Source organism: Oncorhynchus clarkii, chromosome 19, assembly GCF_045791955.1.
Source record: "Oncorhynchus clarkii lewisi isolate Uvic-CL-2024 chromosome 19, UVic_Ocla_1.0, whole genome shotgun sequence".
Classification (NCBI taxonomy): Eukaryota; Metazoa; Chordata; class Actinopteri; order Salmoniformes; family Salmonidae; genus Oncorhynchus; species Oncorhynchus clarkii.
The window spans coordinates 56,487,332-56,505,363 of NC_092165.1; the positions used below are offsets into that span (position 1 = coordinate 56,487,332).

The following is an 18,032-nucleotide window of genomic DNA, read 5'->3' on the forward strand; positions in this document are numbered from 1 at the left end:
AACTCCCAATCCACAATGCCCACACAAATATTTCTACTTATTCTTTACTTAATTATTGCAACCCCCAAAGCTTTTTCCTTGACATTCATGCATGCATTTATTGAATTCAAAAGCTCCCAATATCTTTCAGTTCGTTTAAAATTTGGAGAGACCTCCTTGGTGCTTCTATTGCTGAGGAAGAACTCCTGAAGCAAATCACACAAACTTAAACTTTAAGTAAGAACTGAGTTTACCTGATTATATGGTGGCCAACTGTTTGTGAGTCTTGTTCAGAAGACCTGTCCTCAGTCACAGAAGTTTCACCGTTTACTGGTCCCTTGTGGCCAATATCAAGAAGCTGATTAAACAGCATGATCATTACACAGGCGCACCTTGTGCCGGGGACAATAAAAGGCCATTCTAAAATCTGAAGTTTTGTCACACAACACAATGTCACAGATGTCTCAAGTTGAGGGAGCGTGCAATTGGAATGCTGACTGCAGGAATGTCCACCAGAGCTGTTGGCAGATCATTTCATGTTAATTTCTCTACCATATGCCGCCTCCAACATCATTTTAGAGAATTTGGCAGTACGTCCAACCGGCCTCACAACAGCGGACCACGTGCATGGTGTAGTGTGGGCTAGTGGTTTGCTGATGTCAACATTGTGAACAGAGTGCCCCATGGTGGCGGTGAGGTTAAGGTATGGGCAAGCATAAGCTACGCACAACAAACGCATTTACATTTTATCGGATGGCAATTTGAATGCGCAGAGATACCGTGAAGAGATCTATATATTTTTTAAATGTCACAAGGATCTGTACAAAATACCTGAGTGTACAAAACATTAGGAACACCTGCCTTATTGCGTTGCACCTCCCTTTGCCCTCAGAGCAGCCACAATTCGTCAGAGCATTTACAAGGTATCGAAAGCATTCCACAGGGATGCTGGCCCATGTTGACTCCAATGCTTCCCACAGTGGAGTCAAGTTGGCTGGATGTCCTTTGGGACATTCTTGATACACACAGGAAACTGTTGAGCGTGAAGTGTTGCGGTTCTTGACACACTCAAACCGGTGTGCCTGTCACCTATTGCCATATCCCTTTCAAAGGCTCTTAAATCCTTTTGTCTTGCCCATTCACCCTCCGAATGGCACACATACACAACCCATGTCTCAGTTGTTTCTTAAGGCTTGAAAATCTGTATTTAACTTGTCTCCTCCCCTTCGTCTACACTGATTTGCAGTGAATTTAACGGGTGACATCAAAAGAGGATCATAGCTTTCACCTGGTCCGTTTATTTCATGGAAAGAACAGATGTTCCTAATGTTTTGTACCCTCTATAAATAATATATTTTAGACTGGTGTGCTATACTTCACTCCAGCAGGTGTCACTCTAATAGTGTCTCTTATTAAGTTATTGCTTATCCAGAGTGGATGGAATTAGGGAGGGAATTGCAGATGGACAGAGTTTGTAGTAGGATTATTTGAAACGGTTCTATACCTGTCTCTGTGTTCTTTAATTGACATCGCACAAGGTTCTGGGGAAAGGACAATGACCTCACTAGTGGCCTATGAGGATTCTGACCAGGATGAGGAGAAGGACGAGGAGCTCCCTCCGCTTGCCAACTTTTCCATGGATGATATCAGGCCGTACCAAAGAAAACAGAAATCGTTGGGTTCTAACTTCCATGGACCATTACACAGCCCCCCACTACAAACAACTTGAATAGGACAATGCGTTGGTGGTGGTGGGACAGTGTTAAAACATCACAGGGAGAATTATCCCCCTCCGTTGGGTCTCTCAGCGATGGTGGATAGCAGTTCAAACTCAAAACCATACCCTACTCCCCAACTCCATGATCATGTAAATATCATGACAACAGTGAAGAGGCATCAGGCTGCAGCACTTGGTGTCAGGCCATACATTCCCCAGAGGTTGGCCACACCAGGAGAGAGAGAAGAACCAACGTCTTTGGAAACCAACGTCATGTCTGACAGGTCCCCTGTCTCCAGGTTACTGACCATCTCCTAGTGTCTGCCTCCATGGATAAGACTGTCAAGGTAACTGTGAGGATAAGGATGATGACGATGGTAATGGATGTGGCAAAGTGTGTGTGTGTCTGTATCTGTCTGTCTGTGTGAGCGAGTGCTCCATGTTTTTGGTCATACGCGTGGTAGCATAAATCATAGCCGACACACGACATCATTTCAGACTTGTGTTAGTCCGAGGGGCAGGTAAGTGGGCAATCACAGTGTACAGGTTATCTGACATTCAATTGAAGTGGCTCAGTGGTAAGCTGGATGATAACCCCCTTGCAGTGAGATGAAGACAGACAGAGACATGCTGCCTTTAGAAACACCTGTGTCACTGTCAGAACAATGTGTGTCAGGACCCATGGGCTACCCTTTCCTGCACTCCTCCATACCACATTTCACCAGGGTTGTATTCATTAGGCACCAAATGGAGGAAAACGGAATGAAACCTGGAAGGACTAGCTGAACTTTACCAATAAGAAAAATGTATTTCTGTTTCCTGTTGCAAAACATTTTTCTCCCGGCTTGTGCCATCAAACCCACAAACCCTTGTAACTTATCCAGAACACCACACGCCTGCCTGGTGTTCAACGTTCCCAAGTTCACCAATGCCACCCTGCTCCTCCCCACACTCCACTGGCTTTCAGTCAAAGCGCGCATCCACTACAGGACCATGGTACTTGCCTATGGAGCAGCAAGAGGAACTGCCCCTCCCTACCTTCAGGCTATGCTCAAACCCTACACCACAACCCGAGCACTCCGTTCTGCCACCTCTGGTCTCTTAGCCCTCAAACCCCTACGGGAGGGCAGCTCCCGCTCTGCCCAGTCAACGCTCTTCTCTGTTCTGGCACCCCAATGGTGGAACCAGCTTCCCCCTGAAGCTAGGACAGCACTCCCTGCCCATCTTCTGAAAATCGTCTGAAAACCTACCTCTTCAGAGAGTATCTTAAAAACTCCCCCAGCCCCTCCCCTTGGAACCCCCTCCACCTTTCCCCCAATAAATAAAATGAATAAATAACACCCTTGCCTTCCGTTAACTAACCCCCCCCCCCCACCCCCCCTCCTACTATCACTGACTTTGCTGGTAACTACCATACATATTCAAAAGTATATGGACACCTGCTCGTCGAGCATTTCATTCCAGTGTCATGGGCATTGATATGGAGTTAGACCTTGCTGCTATAACAGCCTCCACTCTTCTGGGAAGGCTTTCCACTAGATGTTGGAACATTGCTGCAGAGACTTGCTTTCATTCAGCCACAAGAGCATTAGTAAGGTGGGGGACTGATGTTTGGCGATTAGGCCTGGCTCGCAGTCGGCGTTCCAATTCATCCCAAAGGTGTTCCATGGAGTTGAGGTCAGGGCTCTGTGCAGGCCAGTCAAGTTCTTCCACACCGATCTAAACAAATAATTTCTGTATGGACCTCGCTTTGTGCACAGGGGCATTGTCATACTGAAATAGGAAAAGGCCAACAAAGTTGGAAGCACAGAATCATCTAGAATGTCATTGTATGCTATATAGCGTTAAGATTTCCCGCCACTGGAACTAAGGGGCCTAGCTCAAACCATGAAAAACAGCCCCAGACCATTATTCCTAATCCACCAAACTTTATAGTTGGCACTATGTAATCGGGCAGGTAGCGTTCTCCTGGCATCCGCCAAACCCAGATTCATTCATCGAACTGCCAGATGGTGAAGCTGATTCATCATTCCAGAGAATGCGTTTCCACTGCTCCAGAATGGCGTTGAGCTTTACACCACTCCAGACGATGCTTGGCATTGCGCATGGGGAGTGTGGCCTACTACTTTGTGGTTGAGCCATTGCTGTTCCTAGACGTTTCCACTTCAGAATAACAGCTAATTTGGTGGTTTGGTGGAGGAGGAAAAATGGTTTGAGGCTGTTTTTCATGGTTCGGGCTAGGCCCCTTAGTTCCAGTGAAGAGAAGTCTTAACGCTACAGTGTACAATGACATTCTAGACCATTCTGTACTTCCAGCTTTGTGGCAACAGTTTGGGGAAGGCCCGTTCCTGTTTCAGCATGACAATGCCCCCGTGCACAAAGCGAGGTCCATACAGAAATGGTTTGCTGAGATTGGTGTGGAAGAACTATAATCAAATCAAATTTTATTGGTCAACTACACATATTTAGCAGATGTTATTGCGGGTGTAGTGAAAAGCTTGTGTTCCTAGCTCCAACAGTGCAGTAGTACTGTATCTAACTGTGCAGTATTATCTAAAAATGATTCACAACAATACGCACAAATCTAAATGTAAAAGAATGGAATTAAGATATATATAAATATTAGATTGATCAACAAAAAAATATATATGTATACAGTATATTTTTATTTTTTAGATTGGCCTGTACAGAGCCCTGACCTCAACCCCATGGAACACCTTTGGGATGAATTGGAATGACAACTGCGAGCCAGGACTTATCGCCCGACATCAGTGCCCGACCTCATTAATGCTCTTGTGGCTGAATGAAAGCAAGTCCCCACAGCAATGTTACAACATCTAGTGGAAAGCCTACCCAGAAAAGTGGAGGCTGTTATAGCAGCAAAGGCGGGACCAACTCCATATTAATGCCCATGATTTTAGAATGAGATGTTTGACGAGCAGGTGTCAACATACTTTTGGTCGTGTAGTGTATGTGGTTGTCCCACCTAGGTAACTGTAAATCACTCTGGATAAGAGTGTCTGCTAAATTACTAAAATGCAAATGCAAATTGTATGAGAGCCCCAATGAATAAGACCCTGGAAGTCCAAAACCAGCTATCTATTCATCTTCTCAAAGGTCAAGTGCTGCAGGTGCAGACAACAAAATATTTCAATATTTAGATCCAGAGGAAATTGGGTCCCCCCGCACAGTGCCAGAGAGCATTAGCTGCCTGCTATCCAATTGGCTCGGTATAATTAACAATTTAAATATTCATGATGAGTCTTTTCTATTCATTCAGGAGTACAAGTGTACCGCTGCAAGGCTCCCTCCTCCTCTGGCACCTGGCAAACTAGTTTAGAAACAGATGGCACGGCTTGTGAGGTATTTGTGTGTCTGTATCTCGGCATCAAATCAGTTAATGACACTATATATTCATATTGGATTCCTTTATCCAATTATTTAAAGAAAACCTATTTGAGGATAGAAATGAATTTACTCAGATCAATATTTATTGTTCGTATGATAAACGGTCTTAAATGGATCAATCTCACAAATTATTTGAATGGGGCATCCAATTGGAATATGCAATGTGTAAATATTGTAATGTTCATCCAATTAAACCCAAACAAAGACATGAGCCAAGCTGAGGAAGGCGGGACATGACTGTAGGGGACACAGGCAGTTGTGGAAAAAGTCAAAGTAAAGTTGCCCTACTAGAGAATTACTTGAGGGAAAGTCGGCAAGTAAAATACTACTTGAGTAAAAGTCTACATTTTTTTTAGCTTTAAATATACTTAAGTATCAAAAGTAAAAGTAAAATAAAAATAATTTCTAATTCCTTATATTAAGCAAACCAGATGTTTTTTTTTGTTGTTGTATTTCCTGAAAGCCAGGGGCACACTCCAACACTCAGACATATTTTACAAATGAAGCATTCATGTTTAGTGATTCTGCCAGAGAAGAAGCAGTAGGGATGACCAGGGATTTTTTTATTGATAAGTGTTTGAATCAGACCATTTTCCTGTCCTGCTAAGCATTCAAAATGTAACAAATACTTTTGGTGACAGGGAAGAGTTATGTTTGTAGCTGTAGACAGTCACCATGGTTACAGTAGGTTTTTTTGCCAGTGTTTAGGTGGATGGCATGAATACCAATTGTATTTTCATTACTTAGAGCACATTAGGAGGCTGATTTTAAAGAATGAGTCATTTACAAGGACTTGAAGTGACCAGTAAAATGGAAAATGTTGCAAACCATCAAGCATTCATTCTCTACAGTACACATTACAGTACACCTACTGTCAGAATTTATGCTTAAGATGGCAGTGTTTCCCTTACAAAGACTAGTATGCGACACTTCTTTAGATGTTACTGTTGCTGTTGTTCATGATAGGGATGGATATAGCGTTGTGTAGTTATTTTACTCCACTTATTTTCTGCTCTATTTGTGTCTTAATTTTTGCTTAGGCATTCCCTCAAAATGTCCTTATTACGGCTTTAAATTTCCAAAAATATTCCCATAAGGTTCTTGGGAATTCTGTTTGGAATAGCTTGTTCCTGGATTGACGTGTCACACATCCTGTTGACTCTCTCTCTCTCTGTGAAGTATGGGAGCTGTCATGCCTTTCTCGTTTTATGCTCCGTACAGTACAGTACCGTGTTCAATCGTGAAATAGAGGGAGACAGAACTGACTCATACTGTAGATCTTCACAGCCCCTCTGTGGGTGTGGATATGCTAGGGCATAGAAACTTCTCATCTTTCGTTTCGGCCTTCACACACAGGAGACCAGCCACTCAACTTTAGAACATTGCCCAGGGAGATTAGACCAAAGGGACTGGCAGATGCCTCTGTTATTCTTATCCTTCTCCTTCAACCTCTCATCAACGAGCTGTTTTCACCCACAGGACTGCCGCTGACTGGATGTTTTTTGTTTGTCCATTCTCAGTAAACCCTTAGACACTCGCGTGTGTGAAAAGCCCAGGAGGCCGTCTGTTTCTGAGATACTGGAACCGGTGTGCCTGACAGCGACAATCATGCCACACTCAATGTCGCTTAGGTCACTCGTTTTGCCCATTCTAACGTTCAATCGAACAGTAACTGAATGCCTCAATGCCTGTCTGCATGCTTTCTATCGCAAGCTACGGCCACGTGACTCACTGTAAAGAGGAGTGAACCATTTTCGCAAACGTGGTGGTGTACCTAATAAACTGAGTGTATATCAAGAGCAGTGTGATCCAGATGCAAAAAACATTAAAGGCTTTTACTAACATTAGCAGATTTAGCAGCAGAAAAAAGTACATTGTAATAAAAAAATGCGGAAATAGCAAATCCCAAAGTTATAACATAAGCTACTATAGACATAAATATGTAGGCTACATAATCCAATATACTGTATTCATCAACATAGATAATGAGAATGTCAAGAGAAGATAATAAAAAATTCAATAAGCATGTTAAACATGATATACCCAAACTGTCCCTTTTAATGCAGGCCTGTCAGTTTGTGTTGCATATGTGTTTGTTTGTTTCCCAGCCAAAGTGAGAGGCGAATACAGAGGTTCAGATTGTCCTCTATCCACCTCTAAAGTAATCCACTGCCATCCTAAAGGACTGTGTGGCTCCCTGAGGCTCCCGATGTGGGAGCCAGTAAAGAGGATGTGAGATTGTCTGTGCTGTACACCAGCCCATGGATTTTACTCCGGTTTCTAGGTCGCTGCCAGCTAGCCAGATCATTATCTCAGCGTGATCCTACTAGGTGTGGATTTCCTCCATTAGCTTGATTGCCTTCATGTTGACATTCATGCACTCCGTCTGAAAAGAGCATGTCATTTTTTGGATCTCTTATGCAACTTGTAATAGATGTCACTCAACTGTGGATGTCAAACACCTTGTTAGTAGATGTTTCCTTTCATATGCCTCAGGCTTAGTATCTTTGCTTTTCCTCTTGGTAAAAAAAAATAACTGTGTGGAAAGGCATTAACGGCTGTGGCTAGCTTCAGTTCTTTTTAGGTATCGGTTCTTTGTGTGTTCTGAGTCCTGATTGCACTAGATGAGACGGTAGAGCACCTCAAGATGAAAAGAGATGGACAGGACTTATTAAACCAGTGGTCCTGTCATATCATCACAGGGTCTGCCTCTGGCTCACCTGCTCATGACAGCGAAGATCCATCACAAATAGCTCTGGCTGTCCAACAAAGCCGTTAATCTAGGAGGCAGACATGTTTTGTAGCTAGCTGTCCACCAAATGCCAAAGCCGTTGATCGAGGCAGACATGTTTTGTAGTTAGTTTGAGGGTTTGCTTGTGGACTTAATTTAGCATTAAACCCTTGAGCCAATGCGCTCTTGGAGGCAAATGCCTTTTGAAGATGCTTGCTCTACAGTGGATAGTTGTTTTAATATCCCTCCTGCATAAACATTATAGGTAGACTGAGCAATTTGACAGTGGGGCTGGCAACTTCCTCTTTAAGAAATCAACAACAACAAAATGGATGCTTTCAGAAAGGGCACATGTTACAATATGCCAGTAGTGTCCATCTTGGCATATTTCAATCCTGTTGTTATTGTTTATGTTGATGATGATGTCTCTAAGCAGGAAGTTGCCCTGCTCTGTGTGATGTCATAGCCAAAAACGGGTGGTGCAGCTGTAAGGTGTTTACCCTCATCGTTCGAACAACAGAGTTTATTACCATTGTGAGTAGGCCTCTATGTGTTTCAGTGCTAAAATGGTTGTTACACCAGAGGAGGGAAAGAATATGTCCCAACTTGTTGAATAAAAGAACCGAGGCGATCCTTTTTAATGTAGGCCGATTTTATTTGAAGTGAAGAACTGCAAAAGAAACTAATGAGTATCAATGTATTATAGAGCATTTTTCTTTTCCCCCCATGTAATTTATAGAGAAATTGTCCAGGCTCTGGTAACAAAGACTGAAAGCCCCCATATTGCTGATTATTTAGCCGTAGTGTGAATGCAACACCTTCTTAAAGAACATTCATTTTCTGATACAGAATAATGTGATGAAAAGCCTCTTTGTGCTCTCTCTGTGCCGTGGATGTGAATTCCCATTACAACTGATAAAGTGCCTGACTAATGTCTAATTAACCACTGCACTGTGTTCAAGGGTGTATTCACTAGGAACCAAACAGAACCAAACACTAAGAACCAAACGGTGAGAGCCCTACTTGAATTTGTCCAATAAGAAACTCTTGTTTTCGTAGGAAAATATGTTGCTACGGTGTTCACTAATGAATACACCCCATGTGCTACAGATTTGGGAATGTGCAGAGAGTGGGTGGTGCCTAATGGTATACTCCTCCCACTCACGGGCGGTGCGAGATGCCTGTTGGTTCCCCTGTGGGCGACGCCTCCTCACTGGCTTCTTTGACAACCCAGCCATGGTAACTGCAGTGGAGACAGGTGAGCAATGCTCTCTGTGGAACAATGGAAGTCACTGGTATTTTATATTAGTGGCAAAACATGCCTTATTCTAAAATTGATTCAAATTTTTTTCTGTCCGCAATCTACACATTATACTCCATAATGAAAAAGCATTTTAATACATTTTTTGCAAATGTATTAAAAATAAACAAAATAAATATCTTATCTAAATAAGTATTCAGACCCTTTGCTATGAGACTGGAAATTGAGCTCAGGTGCAGCCTGTTTCCATTGCTCATCCTTGAGATGTTTCTACAACTTGATTGGAGTCCACCTGTGGTAAATTCAATTGGAAAGGCACACACCTGTCTAGATAAGGTCACACAGTTGACAGTGCATGTCAGAGCAAAAACCAAGCTATGAGGTCAACAGAATTGTCTGTAGAGCTACGAGACAGGATTGTGTCGAGGCACAGATTTGGGGATGGGTACCAAAACATTTATGTAGCATTGAAGGTCCCCAAGAAGTGGCCTCCATCATTCTTAAATGGAAGAAGTGTGGAACCACCATGACTTATCCAAGAGCTGGCCGCCCGGCCAAACTGAGCAATCGGCACTGAAAGGCCTTGGTCAGGGAGGTGACCAAGAACCCAATGGTCACCCTGACAGTGCTCTAGAGTCCCTCTGTGGAGATGGGAGAACCTTCCAGAAGGACAACCATCTCTGCAGCATTCCACCAATCAGGCCTTTATGGTAGATTGGCCAGACGGAAGCCACTCCTCAGTAAAACAGCCCACTTGGAGTTTTCCAAAAGGCACCTAAAGACTCTCAGACCATGAGAAACAAGATTCTCTGGTCTGATGAAACCAAGATTGAACTCTTTGGTCTGTATGCCAAGCGTCACGTCTGGAGGAAACCTGGCACCATCCCTACCGTGAAGCATGATGGTGGCACCATCCCTACCGTGAAGCATGGTGGTGGCAGCAGGGACTGGGAGACTGGTAAGGATAGAGGAAACAATGAATAGAGACAAATGCAGCCAAATCCCTGATGAGAACCTGCTTCAGAGTGCAAAACAACCTTAGACTGAGGAAGATTTACGTTCCAACAAGACAACGGCCCCAGGCATTAAGCAAAGCAACGGTGGAATGGCTTCAGAACAAGAATGTGAAAGTTCTTGAGTGACTTGAAAGTCTTTGGAAAGACTTGAGGATTGCTGTTCAACTCCGCTCCCCATCTAACTTAACAGAGCTTGAAGAAATTTGCAAGGAAAAATAGCTGAAAATATCCCTAATAAAGATGTGCGAATCTGATACAGACATACCCAAGGCTACTCAAAGCTGACACAGGCATACCCAAGGCTACTCAAAGCTGTAACACAGACATACCCAAGGCTACTCAAAGCTGACACAGACATACCCAAGGCTACTCAAAGCTGACACAGACATACCCAAGGCTACTCAAAGCTGACACAGACATACCCAAGGCTACTCAAAGCTGTAACACAGACATACCCAAGGCTACTCAAAGCTGACACAGGCATACCCAAGGCTACTCAAAGCTGTAACACAGACATACCCAAGGCTACTCAAAGCTGACACAGGCATACCCAAGGCTACTCAAAGCTGTAACACAGACATACCCAAGGCTACTCAAAGCTGACACAGACATACCCAAGGCTACTCAAAGCTGTAACACAGACATACCCAAGGCTACTCAAAGCTGTAACACAGACATACCCAAGGCTACTCAAAGCTGACACAGACATACCCAAGGCTACTCAAAGCTGTAACACAGACATACCCAAGGCTACTCAAAGCTGTAACACAGACATACCCAAGGCTACTCAAAGCTGTAACACAGACATACCCAAGGCTACTCAAAGCTGACACAGACATACCCAAGGCTACTCAAAGCTGACACAGACATACCCAAGGCTACTCAAAGCTGACACAGACATACCCAAGGCTACTCAAAGCTGTAACACAGACATACCCAAGGCTACTCAAAGCTGACACAGGCATACCCAAGGCTACTCAAAGCTGTAACACAGACATACCCAAGGCTACTCAAAGCTGACACAGGCATACCCAAGGCTACTCAAAGCTGTAACACAGACATACCCAAGGCTACTCAAAGCTGACACAGACATACCCAAGGCTACTCAAAGCTGTAACACAGACATACCCAAGGCTACTCAAAGCTGTAACACAGACATACCCAAGGCTACTCAAAGCTGACACAGACATACCCAAGGCTACTCAAAGCTGTAACACAGACATACCCAAGGCTACTCAAAGCTGTAACACAGACATACCCAAGGCTACTCAAAGCTGTAACACAGACATACCCAAGGCTACTCAAAGCTGTAACACAGACATACCCAAGGCTACTCAAAGCTGTAACACAGACATACCCAAGGCTACTCAAACCTTTAATCGGCACCAAAGGTGCTTCTACAAAGTATTGACTCAGGGCTGTGAATACTTATGTAAATTAGATATTTCTGTATTTCATTTGCAATACATTTGCAATACATTTTTCACTTTGTCATTATAGGGCCATTGTGTGTAGATGGGTGAGGGGAAAATATATATTTGATCCATTTTGCATTCAGGCTGGAATAAGTCAAGGGGTATGAATACTTTCTGAAGGCACTGTACCACAGATTCTCCAAGGTCTAACATCTGATTTTGTATATTAGACCATTGAAAAATGCCATATGTGGGGGAAAAAAACGAACCCTAACCCAATTATGGAAAATCGTTAAGACAATTGGCATTTGATAAGTGTGTAGGTGATCAGATTGTGCACTTAAAAACCTTCTAATAGCCAAGGTTAATGGGAAATCTTGTAAAAATCCTCTTTGAAGTGATCCATCCCCTTAATGCATGTTATCCTATTTTCTTAAAAGCTCAGTGCATTTGAAATTGTGATTTTCCCTCTGTTTTTATATATATCTTCACATTATGAGGTTGGAATAATACTGTAAAATGGTGAAAATTATGATAACACCCTTTTAGTGTAAGAGCTGTTTGAAAAGACTGCCTGAAATCACAGCCTGTTTTGGTAGGATGGAGTTTTGGCCTGCCTGGTGACATCGCCAGGCAGTAAATTAGTTAATAGACCAATAAGAAAGAGTTCAACACCTCTGCCAATATCAGCTACTATTCAGTTTTCACCTGCCCCATAGACCAAGATAATCACATTTAATTGTTACCCAGAAAGGATTTGATATTGAGATATGAATGGCTGTGTTGGACCTTTTTAAGTGTGTTTTATCAACTGTAAACACACTTAATTGTTTTCTCAACAAACAAGACACCATTCAGTAGGACAATGTTTTAAAGCTCCCGGTGGTGCTCCATCTCTTAGGCCTCCACATTCATTCCCATGTTGAGTCATCTCTTAGGTCACCACATTCCCATGATGAGTCATCTCTTAGGTCACCACATCCCCATGATGAGTCATTTCTTAGGTCACCACATCCCCATGATGAGTCATCTCTTAGGTCACCACATCCCCATGATGAGTCATCTCTTAGGTCACCACATCCCCATGATGAGTCAACTCTTAGGTCACCACATTCATCCCCATAATGAGTCGCTGCAGTGTGCACCTCCTCTCCCCGTGCGGCTGTCCAATCTGCCAATAAAGCCCCTAGATAATTGCTTCACCCTCCCATTAAATACCCTGGTAGCTCGGAGTGGTGATCGATAGCATATCCACAGGCAGAAGCCAGCATGCCCACACACCTCCAACCAACCACCAACCCACAATCACCAGCCTGCTGTGACATCATCTCCTGTTTACCCTTCCTTTTATTGGTAAAATAGTGTATTAACTCAATAAGGGACCAGTGACCCAATGACTGTCCCAGCAAACAGGGGATGTCCTAAGGACATAAGAGGACGTTCTCGTTGGGCTTTTAGGGAACGGTATCCCACAGATACTCTGAGAACATTCTTGAAAATAATATGTTTACCTCAGTTTAGTTGTGACTTGCAACAGAAAATTACAATAAGGACTCTTGATGACCATTTGGCATGGCCTTTGGGCTCTGTCTGTCAACCTTTCTTTTGGCAGGCCAGCACTCTTGAATACCGGTATGCTGTGCACCTTTATCTGGCAGGCAGGGAGAGTAGGCTCCCTTGCAAAGCTTGAGAATCCTCAGCCGCAATGGCCCGTAGTACTAGATTTATGTTTGTGGTGATGACGCATTCTGGTGAACGGCCACACCCACACATTGAGATAATTAGAATATCAATGCAGCGGTGTTTGTTATGTCTGCGCTGACAGTCACAAATTCATATATATGTTAATAGCAGAGCTGGGGCAGTGGAGCCGGAGTGGTGTGCTTGTGTTAGGAACATCAGCTCGTAATCAACAGATGTGATTCATAGGCTCTTGATGCTCTTCAATAATGTAGAGGCTCTCAACCGCAACGAGGAAGGCTGGGTTGTTTAGAGGATGGGTCCTCGATCAAAACAGCACAGCTCTTGGCTGTCTGACTGGCTGTTAGAGAACTTGCACTTACATTATCTGAACCTCTGACCTCAATGGTCTAGAGTGAGGTACCTCAACAAATGCTCTGCCATTTATATTCATGCAATGGTACCATGTTTCCACCTTTCAAAGAAATCTTAAGTGTTTCATCCGTCTCAAGAAGCTCTGTCCCATTCATTCAATTTGTTGAGTCCTACGGCAGTCGTATTTGGCCCACAGAGTGACTGTCACAGTTCAGTAGCGAGAGAGAGAGAGAGTGAGGGATGGATGGATGGATGGAGGGATGGAGAGTTGAATAAATTAATTTCATTTGAAGGGCATTAGTGAGAAGTGGCAGCTGCTGCTTTGGCTTTTCCAAGCTGTTCATGGGCCAATGGGATTGAAAGCGACTGGCAGAAGACATGCCCGCAGGTATAAGTTTACAACATGAGCTGTGTAGACTTTGCAGGGCACAAAGTCCCCCTCCCCCCCAGACCTGTATCCCACTGCTGCCACCAAATGGAAGATAGTGGACCCCTACGTCGTAAGCATCCACTATCTTACGTTTATGCTTTGGTTTTTGGCTTCATTATGCTTTTGTCTTCAGCCAGCCATTGTGTTTTTGGAAGATTATGCCTTGTAAGAATGTATTTGATTGGGTCATAATATGGTATGTACATGTAGATCAACTACTATTGCTCTGCTTTTTGTAAAGCTTGTTATGATGTTTGTTTTAGCCCCCAACTATCTTAAATGTTCTCTCTCTCTTATCATGTAGGCATGATGCATCACCCCACCTGTTTTGAGCCACATCTGCTTAGCCCCCCCCACACATAAAAAATAATTTTATATATGTATACAATACAAGTCAAAAGTTTGGACACACCTACTCATTCAAGGGTTTTTCTTTATTTTTACTATTCAGGCCTCTTTCTAGACCACACAAGAAGGACCACCGCGACACCTTCCTGTTTAAGTGAGCACAGCAAAAGGTGAGTCCAAACATGTATTGTATCCTCAGCAATCTACACATAATACCCCATAATGACAAAGCGAAAACAGGTTTTTAGAAATAGTTGCAAATGTAATTAAAAATTAAGAAGTATTCAGACCCTTTGCTATGTGACTTGAAATTGAGCTCAGGTGCATCCTGTTTCCATTGATAATCCTTGAGATGTTTCTACAACTTGACTGGAGTCCACCTGTGGTAAATTAAATTGATTGGACATGATTTGGAAAGGCACACACCTGTCTATATAAGAGCAAAAACCAAGCCATGAGGTCGAAGTAATTGAGCTAGCCGCCCAGCCAAACGGAGTAATCAGGGGAGAAGAGCCTTGGTTAGGGAGGTAATCAAGAACCCAATGGTCACTCAGACAGAGCTCTAGAGTTCCTATGTGGAGATGTGAGAACCTTCTAGAAGGACAACCATCTCTGCAGCACTCTACTAATCAGGCCTTTATGGTAGAGTGGCCAGACAGAATCCACTCCTCAGTAAAAGGCACATGACAGCCCGCTTGGAGTTTGCCAAAAGTCACCAAAAGACTCTCATGAATGCCAAGCGTCACTTTTGGAGGAAACCTACCACTATCCCTACGATGAAGCATGGTGGTGGCAGCATCATGATGTGGGGATGTTTTTCAGCAGCAGAGACTGGGAGACTAGTCATAATTTAGGCAGAGATGAACAGAGCAAAGAACAGAGAGATCTTTAATGAAAACCTGCTCCAGAGCGCTCAGGACCTCAGACAGGGGCGAAGATTCACCTTCCAACGGGACAACGACTCCAAGCACACACCCAAGACAATGCAGGAGTGGCTTCATGACAAGTCTCTGAATGTTCTTGAGTCACCCAGCCAGAGCCCGGACTTGAAACCGATCAAACATCTCTGGAGAGACCTGAAAAAAGCTGTGCAGCAATGCAGCCCAATCCAACCTGACAGATCTTGAGAGGATATGCAGAGAAAAATGGGAAAATCTCCTCAAATACAGGTGTGCCAAGCTTATAGCGTCATACTCAGAAAGACTCGAGTCTGTAATCTCTGTCAAAGATGCTTCAACAAAGTACTGAATAAAGGTTCTGAACACTTATGTAAATGTGATATTTCTGTTTTATTTTTAATAAATCTGCAAACATGTCTAAAAACCAGTTTTTCCTTTGTCATTATGTGGTATTGTGTATAGATTGATGAGGGAAAAAACACAATTGACCAATTTTAGATTAAGGCAGTAACTTAACAAAATGTGTAAAAAATCAAGGGGTCTGAATGCTTTCCAAAGGCACTTTATGTATACTGTTTCTAAGAAAGCAATGCTAAGGGTGTGTTGTGTACTAAGCTGTTAATAGCCCATGTGCCTCGCCCTAATAATTTGGTCCCTTTCCCCCTCATAATGTAGCCTACTGTTCTGAATTGGAGGTGCACATGTAGCCTATAGCCTGCTTGAGAGAAATGTCATCATCGAATATTGTAAGAGCTTTAATTGTCTTCATATATGCCCCCTTTATTTATCATATGGTTCTGACCTGGTGTACAGGGAGAATACTGAATAACGGACCATGTTCTGAATTCTGTCGCTGTACATTTCAAAAGTGCTAAACAAATAGTTATATTGACTATGTCTGTCCTCATTAATGTCTTAATCCAAATTACAGATAGCCTCTTATGCGCTTGTCATCCCCTTATGCCATAGTTTGTACATCTCAATTGTCAGTAGAAACCACATTTGTTTAATCAAGTCAGCCATATCAGCTTTGTTTTTTAAAAAGGCAGTAAATGAGGCTGAATTAACTGTTTCGCTGCCAGACAAGGCTCTGCTGATAGCCAGGGGTAGCGGTGGTAAGGATTCACTCCATGGTGCTGAAAAGAAAGCTCTGCTGTTGGGACAGCTGTACGTAGGCCCTAACAGTTTGTGGGAACCATTTATCACCATTATAGTGCAATTCATGTATTGTTTAGTTTTGTGTAGCGGCTTGGCTGACATGCATCAAAAATATATATTTTTGTTTGCCCCACCAAGATTTACATGGCAAGATCGACATTGCATGTAGGCCAGCGTTGAGGATCAGACAGCTTTTAATGTTCACTGGCTTTATATTAGGAGTTCAGAGACCAGCTCTAGCACAGGAAACGGTCTCCTCCCCTTATCTTCCAACTTCGCTAAGCTAATTAACGTTTCTTAATTAAAACGTGAAAGGCCTTATTTATTATGAAAATGGTTCTGACTTCTCATCATCACCCCAAACATTAACTTTGAATCTCAATGACAGATCTAAGATCTCTCCCACATCACCATGGGGGGGACAGCCATTAAAGGCGAAGACAGGAAATCCACCCTTCCTGGCCACACGCCAGAAGAAATTTCCCACAATCTTTGCTGATTGTTTCCTGACCGGTAAAACGTAATGTTTAAAAAAAAAAACATAATAATAATAATCTTAGAACAGAAGTGAACATTTAGCATGTTCTGGGAACATTTCTTTTTAGGTTGCAGGGTGGTTCTGACAACGTTTACTCTGGTTGCTTGAAAGTTTTTTCCTGGGAGGTTTTATTAACCAATAGGTTTGTTTAAGGTTGTTGACAAATTCTCTTAAAACTTTCACTGAATGCTTCAATAAGACTTTTAATAACACTCCAAGCACAGATAGGACACATGGAAATTAATTTCCTTTGACATTAATCATGCAAACACCTATTTATTATTGTGACACAGCATCAGTGAGATTCTGTTCTCTATCTATGGAATTAGTCCACTACTCCATTTTTTACGCATACAAAGCTGTCCTTTTTAGTGTATTCAAATTGACCCCATTTCAAAGGTCAAGTGTGACCAATTAGTGGGCGCGGCCAACACACCTGAACACACTAAAAAGATTAGAGGATAATGAGAGTTTTGTTTCCATGAGGAAACCTGTAAGAAACGTTATGCTGAAGTATTGAAATTCCCATAGAAGAACGTTGTTTCTTAAAGTTCTCTGAACTATTTGAGAACTTTCCCAATGTCAAACCAGTTGGAGAACGTTCCTAGAACATTACCAAAATGTTAATTAAATGCAACCATGTTCAAACGTTTTGGAAATGTTCTATTAAAGTAATGAAATACCAAGAAAATAACGTTTTTTTTTTGTCAAGTTCTTTTAATGTGCTGAGAATGTTCCAAAGCCAAGAAACTATCCTGCATAGAAAGTTGTGGGAAGGTTGTATACAAAATAACCATAGGACAACCCCACTCTCACCAAGCTCTAAGAAACATATGGTTCTCAGAACGTTATGTGCTAGCTGGGAAGAGAGTCCCTTGTCTCTAGTTATTTTCTATATTCATGAGCTCGCCTTGACTGACAGCTGTTTGAAGTGCCTATGCCAAGCAACTTTGATGCAGTGAGCAGTATTGCAGTAAAATCATCTCTCAAGCAAATTTGTTGATACACAAAGCAACTCAAACAACATTGAATCAATGATTTAAAAAAAAATGTATACATCTCCCGTTTGGCATGTTT

The 18,032-nt window shown here is 42.7% G+C and overlaps 1 pseudogene; it reads left to right on the top strand.

Annotated features, from left to right (window-relative positions):
* The first annotated feature begins 1,534 nt into the window (after positions 1-1,534).
* Positions 1,535-18,032, top strand: part of LOC139374529 (WD repeat-containing protein 25-like) — a 34,482-nt pseudogene continuing 17,984 nt past the window's right edge.